Source organism: Etheostoma spectabile, chromosome 10 (assembly GCF_008692095.1).
Source record: "Etheostoma spectabile isolate EspeVRDwgs_2016 chromosome 10, UIUC_Espe_1.0, whole genome shotgun sequence".
Classification (NCBI taxonomy): Eukaryota; Metazoa; Chordata; class Actinopteri; order Perciformes; family Percidae; genus Etheostoma; species Etheostoma spectabile.
In genome coordinates, this window is record NC_045742.1 from 13,202,110 (window position 1) to 13,210,161 (window position 8,052).

An 8,052-nucleotide genomic window follows, 5' to 3' on the forward strand; every position below is an offset into this window, starting at 1 on the left:
CACACACACACACACACACACACACACACACACACACACACTATTACTGACTGGAGCAGGTTAAGGCAAGACACAACAGATAAGCTTGTGGCACACTAAAATGTAGGCCACTTTTAGATGGTTAGAAGCAAATGAGCCCTTTAGAGGATACAAAACTAAGAATCCTCAAAGAACTTAATTTTTTCTTTCCAGTATAGCAATTACCATTTTTAAGCCATGGAAAGCACACTGTACTGTAAACATTGATGAATTAGGCCAATGTCCTAGAAATGCAAAATGGTTATAGCAATGCCCAGAAATTATAGCAATGCCCAGGACTACGTTTTCTTAACAGAGCAATTGGTCAGTGGTGATGTATTATCTTCATATCTTCCAAATATCCCTTGGCTTGCTTTGTCATTTCTACATGCCATGTAGCTGGTTTCCATTGTCATCATGGCAGACTGGGAGCCGGGGAGAGGACGCCAGTTCTGTGCCAATTGGCTGAAGTAGTGAAAACACAAGGCAGACACAGCACCATTCTAATCTTTATCGTTCCAGGCACGAAGGTCACTTTTGTGGCGATTGCTGTTTCTATGTGTCCCATTAGTCATAAGACAGATTCCATATACCATGTATGGATCTATAAATCTTCTTACAGTAGACCATAACTCTCACTGCTTTTCATCACGTATGTATTTAACTGAGTTAAGTACAAGATTCAGCCCATGTACACCATTAAAATGTGGTTTCTCATCTTAAAATTAAGAGAAAATAGTTTAGTTAGAGAAGTTATACAGACAAGTTTATGTAATACTGGGAAAGCCAGAGCCACTCAAACAGGAAATGTCCAATGATATTATAAGGATGTAAATGCACATCTAACTTAACCTCTATCTCTAATATTTATCTTGTTTTTTTGCAAGAATTATATACAATCTGTACAAATGGTAGAAATGTTTGTTTTACATTTGAGTTGACTATTCCCCTATTCTGTTAAATCCAAACAAATGCTGCTTTTTTTTGCTGTGCAGCATTCACTGTAGCTTTCAACAACCTAGTTATTCTATAGCTTTATCAGTTTTCATGCGGGTCTCCAGCCTGTAGACCTATCCTCCTGGTGGTGCTTTGCTTGGTAGACAATAGTCCTGCAAATATCAGGGGCCAAGTCATTATCTCCTGCTCAGCAGGTGTAGACATTATTGGAGTGTTGAACTAATGATATGTAATGAGCTCTCTGTGACACATGTCTAGCCATGTCTTAATATCATGGGGCCCATTAATAGATAACAGCATCATAATTAGCTTCGTTGGGAAGCCGAACCTAGGCTTATAAATGTAACAAACTAAATTTAAGTTGTGTGTGCAGTTTCACGTGCTGTGTGTTCCTGCACAGGGCCACAAAGTGTATTAATATGGCTTTTACTGTTGTTGAGTGAATTTAGTTTGTGAATCAACACGGTGATGCATACATACTATCAAAGCACTGATACTAAGGATAGTCTTCACACAAGTGCCCTTTCTAAATGTGCACATGTGTAATTGTAACGACTTTTCTTTTTTAAACAAACACCAAGAAATTTATTCCAGGACTAACAGAGGGATGAGTCATTATTTGTTCAGTGTTTTCAGTTTACTCAATACATTTAACGCCCAGGACACAAATACATGTCTGTCTTAAAAATGTATATTGGAAATGGTTTTTATGTTGTACCCACTGCAAACACTTTCAGCCTTGTGCAGGTTTCCTAGCAACAGCAAACAAAGGAAGGACCCATCTCAAGTTTCCCGTGGAGCGGCCAGTCCAATGTGCCTTTGATCTTGACTGGGAAAATAGCTGAGTGGGCACTACTCGCATTTGTCTTTCATTTACTCCAGCCCCCCCGCCCTCCTCCCAAAATGTTCCCTGAAACAGCCAAATCTTCATCTGTCCCCAGCAACCAACACCCCTTCTGGATAATCAACCATAGCGAGGGAAGTCATTGAAGCACTACAAAGTTTAGTCGAAATTGGACGTGTTTTGTTTTGGAGTATAGTCGCTTCCCTTAGAAGGCTATCATTTGTGGTTATTCTGTGTAGGAAAGTGAGTGTGTAAACCAAGATGGTATTTCATCTTTTGTTTACATGGTCTCAATGGTAGTCTTACTGCAGAATTTATCAATCTGTGTCCCGGGACTTTGAGATAAAGCCTTAATAAATGCATATCGTGCCTTTCACCCTGCCTTTGCAAGTTTATTTCTACAGGCCAACCGAAGACTGGGCACATGGTGCAGCTGATGTGTATTTTAAAAGTCCTGTAGCTGCGACAGAGTGCTCTTATTTTGAATTCCACGTTTAAAAAGGAGGCTGCACACAGGAAAAATAATATTTTGTGCTCGGTTTTCTACATGCTTGATAATGCTTTCTAAGTAAGTCCCAGGAATCTAAATATAAATGACTCCCCCATTCAATGCATGAACACGACCAACGAGAGATAGGCCAATGTGCTGTATCTTAGGGCTATTGAATATTATCTTACTCCAGTGCTTTACTCTGCTTTCATCCAAAACAGCTCAGGCTGCTCAGGAGATTTAACAAATTGAAGTGTTTCACACTGTTTTGGTGTAATTTACTGTAATTGATGTTTCCATCTAGTGCCGAGGCCTTCTAAAGCAATTGCTTGTGTTTGTAGGAAGACATGCAGCCCAGTGGGGTGTATTGACTCAGGCTGTTGACTAATACTGCTCTATTGGCATGCTTTAATGCTCTCCCATTGTTTGACTTAACAGACTCCTCTAGAAAGCTAAAAGTACACCCCAAAACAGCTTAAGATGGGGATCAGAGTATGTTTTGTACTTTTTTTTCCACACTGCTGTAGCTTTGAAATGGAAATAAACAAGTATTATTTTTGTGTGAATGGGTCATCATGGGTTGTCTAACCTAGTTCTCTAACCAAACTTGTGATCCGACCCGCTTCTCCTGTTGATCTCAACAATGGTTGTAGTTTTCATAAGAAGGAAAAAAACATTGAAACACAATTAGCTTTTTAATGACATGTACCAAACAGCGGTGGTAGGCCCGGTTCATTTGTTAATAACCCATGTTTAAGAGTAGCCTGGTGTAAGTGTTTCAGCAAACCTTCAATATTTTACATTGGTACAAGATGTATTCACATCCTAAACTAAAGCAAAAATAGGTGTAAAAATACTTAAATTCCAACTCCAAGTCCAAAAGTATTCTCAGCTAAACTTATTTAAATACATAAAACTTAATTTCTCTCTAAAATGTAGTGGGGAAAGAAGTTGCATAAAATAGAAATACTCAACTAAAGTAGAAGAATGTACATTGTAAGTACAGAAGTACAGCACTTAAGAACTGTAAATGTACTCAGTTACTTTCCACTGCTGCACATTCACTATAATATTCATGCATGAGATTCATATGAGGTTGGTGTATTTAAAGGTAGATAAACAGACAATTAAAAACCAGGCTGGTAGTGTTTTCTTCACCAAATACATTATGTCACAAGGGACTCTGATGCACAGCATTAGAGATATCATGAGAAATAATAGTATATTATGTTGTGAGATATTTTTGATTGAAAGCTCAGATGCATTTGAAAGATCAGGGAAAAGCTAGTAATTGGTCTTTGAGTTGAGATTATCTTGTAAAGCTGTTTCCAAGGTGAAGAATGAACTTTCACACTCAGTATATTTTATTGATAAACATATTATATGCCATATTATCTCGCAGAACTATGTTGGCTTTGTTGCTCCTGCATGTGCACCAGCTGATAGCTTTTTTGTTGCAACATGTCAGCTGCAATTTAACATACTATATCACATTTATGTGAAGGCACATGTAAATACACACTGCACTTTGTCAAAATGCTGCAAAACATTTGACATGGCTTTGTTTTGCTAGCAATATTTTGTGTGAATGTTATTTGTGTATTTTTAAGCATCCTTTAGAGAGAAAAAATATATATTTTTCATGTTTTATAGAGATGCTTGATTGTGAGGAACACTCGTCCTAGCTGGATCCTATTTTGGTTTGTCAAAGCAGAGCTGCAGAACAGCAGGTTGTTCCATTCCTTCGTTATCCTTGTGAGTAAGGATTGGGTTGTTACATGTGAGCGCTACCTTTACCTGCCTGTATCCTCCCCTGCATTCACTTTACACACTGAGAAGTCTTACATTTGTTACCTCACAATATTCAATGCTATGTAGTCGCATTGCTCAGCACAAGACCTGAGGCAGAAAGGTACACTGTGCCAGCATGACACAGGATGGTAAACAAAAGGTTGTGATCTACTACAGAGAAATTGAGGAGCTCAGATATGCAGACCTGTACCTTTCAAGCAGTCTTGTGACCTGGAAAGGCCATTAAAGATTTGGTTTTACCTCTAACCGTCAAAAAAACTTTTTTTCTAACTAAAAGGGTTCCTGTGGGTAGAAAAAAAGAAACATTTGAAGACGTTTTTTCTCTCTAGCATAAATCCAACGGAACCCGTTTTAGCATATTTATTTATAGCGTGTTTCTGATTCAAAATCCTGCGCAAAAAGGTTGTTGTGGCAATCAAGGATCATCACATTACCCCTGACAAAAAATAAAGCATGTCTTCATGCTTGTCTGCACCAAACCCCACACAGAGTTCTACCCCTCTGATATAACTGCATGTGCCATCTGACTTTGACAACAATGTTGGGGTGGTGAATATTTTAATATCCTCCTGAGCCCTAAGCATGCCCATTTACTGTCAACGTTTATTTCATCCGTTTATATGCTTATCAAATATAGGTGTCCTGAAAGGTACTTTATGCTGGAACCATTTCAATATTTAGCCGTACCGAAGCAGAAGGGTGAGGCTAATTTTCTCTGAAAGTATCATATCTGCATTTGTTCAGTTACATAAATTTGCCAATTTGCTATTTTTTAAAGGCAAAACTTAACTACCTTAGGAGGATGTTAATCCTGGCTGAGCTCAGAACGGCCTTATCTGGTAGAACTGGTTTCTGACACTGTAAATTGAGTTGTGGTGATGGGCAGTGTATCTCGGAACCAAGAACATACTTTAAAGATTATGGTTCTTGTTAATTGCATGTGAATATTACTAAAATTTCAGCATTTGAAGACAAACATGTTTTTTATGACATTGCAGTCATGTTTGTAAAAACTTAAGTTTTAATAACTTTCAGGCATCATTGCACACAACAGAACAGCACCTTGCTGTGCACAACACATCATCTTTAATTTTTACAACCATTTAATACAATAATAATTGTATTACCCACAGATGTGTTAGGCTGCTAGGCTTATAGTGTTAGTATCTAGCACACTTGTTCATCTCCAGTATGTGACCCGCATGGGACCAGAGCATGAACAGTGAGCTCACGATTCAATAATAATCACTTAGATTCCATAATAAATGGTCGGTTTACCATAATAACAATAAATAACTAATATTTATTTTAATTATCCTCTAGTTATTTGCAGCCATGCAATGAGATTTAGCTCTATTCAGCCATGTTTTAAGATATTCATCAATAAAGCAATGCTTTTTTTTCCAGAAACAATGGCCCTGTTACTCTGTGTAATCCAAAAACCTCAAATCCTTGTGAAATGTTTTTAATGGAACTACTTTATTTTGAAGAAATAGGTCTGTTCAATTGGTGGAACGACAAATTAAATTAAACCAAAACTATCTGTATCGCTAGAGTTTTTTTCTTTTTCTTTTTGTAAACCCAAAAGCCACTCACTGCACCGTAACTTGTACAGTATTCTGTCGCTCCTGGGTCGACAGACTTCATTCATTACGTGCGCAATAACCTTGCTTTGAGGAACAATATTGTTCCTGCAGTCCTGTGAGTTACCTTAATGTTTCTGCTCATTTGCAGATTATTTGGTCCCAGTCACTCTAGCACCAGATTGCAAAAGAGATCAGTTTAATTTTCGTCTGTGAAAGAGGATGTTTCAGTGTGGAGGTTTTTCTCATTTGCCTGGGCCAAACCCACCTACACTTTAACAACGTGTCATAATATGAGTGTAGACCATTGTAGTGGCAGCTGCAGTTAAGTTTTGCATGACACATAAAACCTATACCATTATAAATTACCAACTTTTAGAGGGTTAAGTATGCTGTTTATCAATGCTGTTTTCTGGGTTTCTGGATTTTCTGGAATTTAGACTTCTACACAGAAACAAGAATACTGTAGATTTTCACATCACAGAGGTCTGCAATAACTTTAACCTAAGAATATCTTTTTTTCACCTCCAGGGCTCTGCGTTGAGTTCCTCATTCATTTCAAAAGATTTCCATTGGAATCTATAAAAAATGTGCAACACTCACATGGCTATTTAGAGTTCTGCAAAGATATATTACACCATCTCAATCTGTGTCAGCCTATATGCTATGTACACTTGGAAGACATCAGTGTCTGTTTGTGCCATATAGAATTATCACCTTAACTATATGACATTTCTGGAGAGAGAAAAAACAATCATGGCACAGACGGAGTGGGGGTGGGGTGGCATTTGTCAGTGCTCTCATTGGGGTTCAAAAGTAGAATGTAAAATGTCTGTCTTTGTCTAATCCAACACGTTTTATTTTTGTAACTGCGAAATCTGTTCAGGGACCCCAACATTTTTTCCAACTGTCAGGGTGTCATTTGTCAGAAAAAAGTGAAACTCATATCCCACCCCCGGTCCTTCTGTATGTTGTGAGGTTATAGCTGTTTCAAACACACAAGGTGGGGGCGTACAAGGTACACACACGTTGACATGGCGACTTGTCACATCAAACACACATACACTTCATGGTCATTTTGCCCTGCAGAAAGCGCTTTTGCGATCTCCTGCCTTCCTCTATGACACTGTTATGCCCTATAGTCTCACCCTCAATCAGTGAACGATGACTTTTTTTAGGAGCCAAAGCCATTGGACTAGAAAGAATTGTCCCTCATGATTGAGATGTCAACCTTCAGGGTAGCCCTTTGCTCTTTAATGTCTAATTTCTTGTTCTCCTCCTCCTCCTCCTCCTCCTCCTCCTCCTGCTTCTTCTTTCCTTTACCGATGGTTTCTCTCTGCCAGCAGCCTGCACAGTTAGGCCGTCGAGCCATTAATGAGTCCCAGCACTGATAATGAAGCCACACAGGTGGTCTGAGCCAGTGTGGCACAGGAGCTGGAGCACAGAAGGAAGGTAGATTAGGATAATTACCTGGCCACGGGGGAACGATGTGTAAGATATGTCACTTCCTAGGATTGACGAAGGAGCAAGTGCGATATAATGAGGTGCAGACACCCTTTTCTCAGAAAGAGAAAAAATGAAACAAAATTGAAAAATTAGGTCCTAATGATCAAAATGTGAAATTTTGCATTTTTGATTCTGTTGGGACACTGATTGCTCATTCTCTGTTTTTGCAGGTGTCTTCTACATCCCTCACGTATGTATATATTTGTTGTTTATGTAGCTGTGCTTTAGGTCTCTCTCATATACTGTACGTAAGTCCTAAATATCCCCACTCACAGAGACTTTGAGGCCCTATGAGGTCAGGTTTTAAATTATGGTCTGCACCCACACCAAGCTTTCTCTCCCCACTACTGTAAATCCATTTTCCACACAACGCATTTCAAATCAAAGCAGCGTCACCATGACACGCCTTAGGAAACATTAAGCCATAGTGCAGTACTTTCATGTATGATAGCATAGCCCCTGTATGCTTTGATGTGCTCACTTTTTAATGCTTTATTAATAACAACACACTGGCTCCTTCTCACACCAACATCAGCTTCTGGTGCTCCTTTTTCTCCTCCTGAACTGCATCCCTCACTCCTTCCAAGCCTCAGCTCCTTCATCCCTCCCCAGCCCCTGAGCCTTGTCTCAGGATTGGCCTGTTTGTGTTTGGGAAGGGGATTAGAGGGAAGGACATGGGCTTTGAGATGAAGAGAGTTACAAAGACCTATCAGAGGGCAGAGAGTACGGAGCGCTGCATCACCATTGGTTGCTGTAGTATTCAGACACGTCTTCATTTCTTGCAGCCATCCTCTTCGAAGTGCCCAGCTTTCATTTCCACGCCCGGGGTAGGAAGCAGGGAG

At 39.3% G+C, this 8,052-nt stretch overlaps 1 long non-coding RNA gene across 1 annotated transcript in view; it reads left to right on the forward strand.

Annotated features, from left to right (window-relative positions):
- Nucleotides 1-7,281, forward strand: part of LOC116697067 (uncharacterized) — an 81,387-nt gene extending 74,106 nt beyond the window's left edge. The window contains exon 6 of the long non-coding RNA XR_004333905.1: nucleotides 7,048-7,281. This is a non-coding gene — a long non-coding RNA (uncharacterized LOC116697067). The remainder of the gene's footprint in view (nucleotides 1-7,047) is intronic.
- The last annotated feature ends 771 nt before the right edge of the window (nucleotides 7,282-8,052 follow it).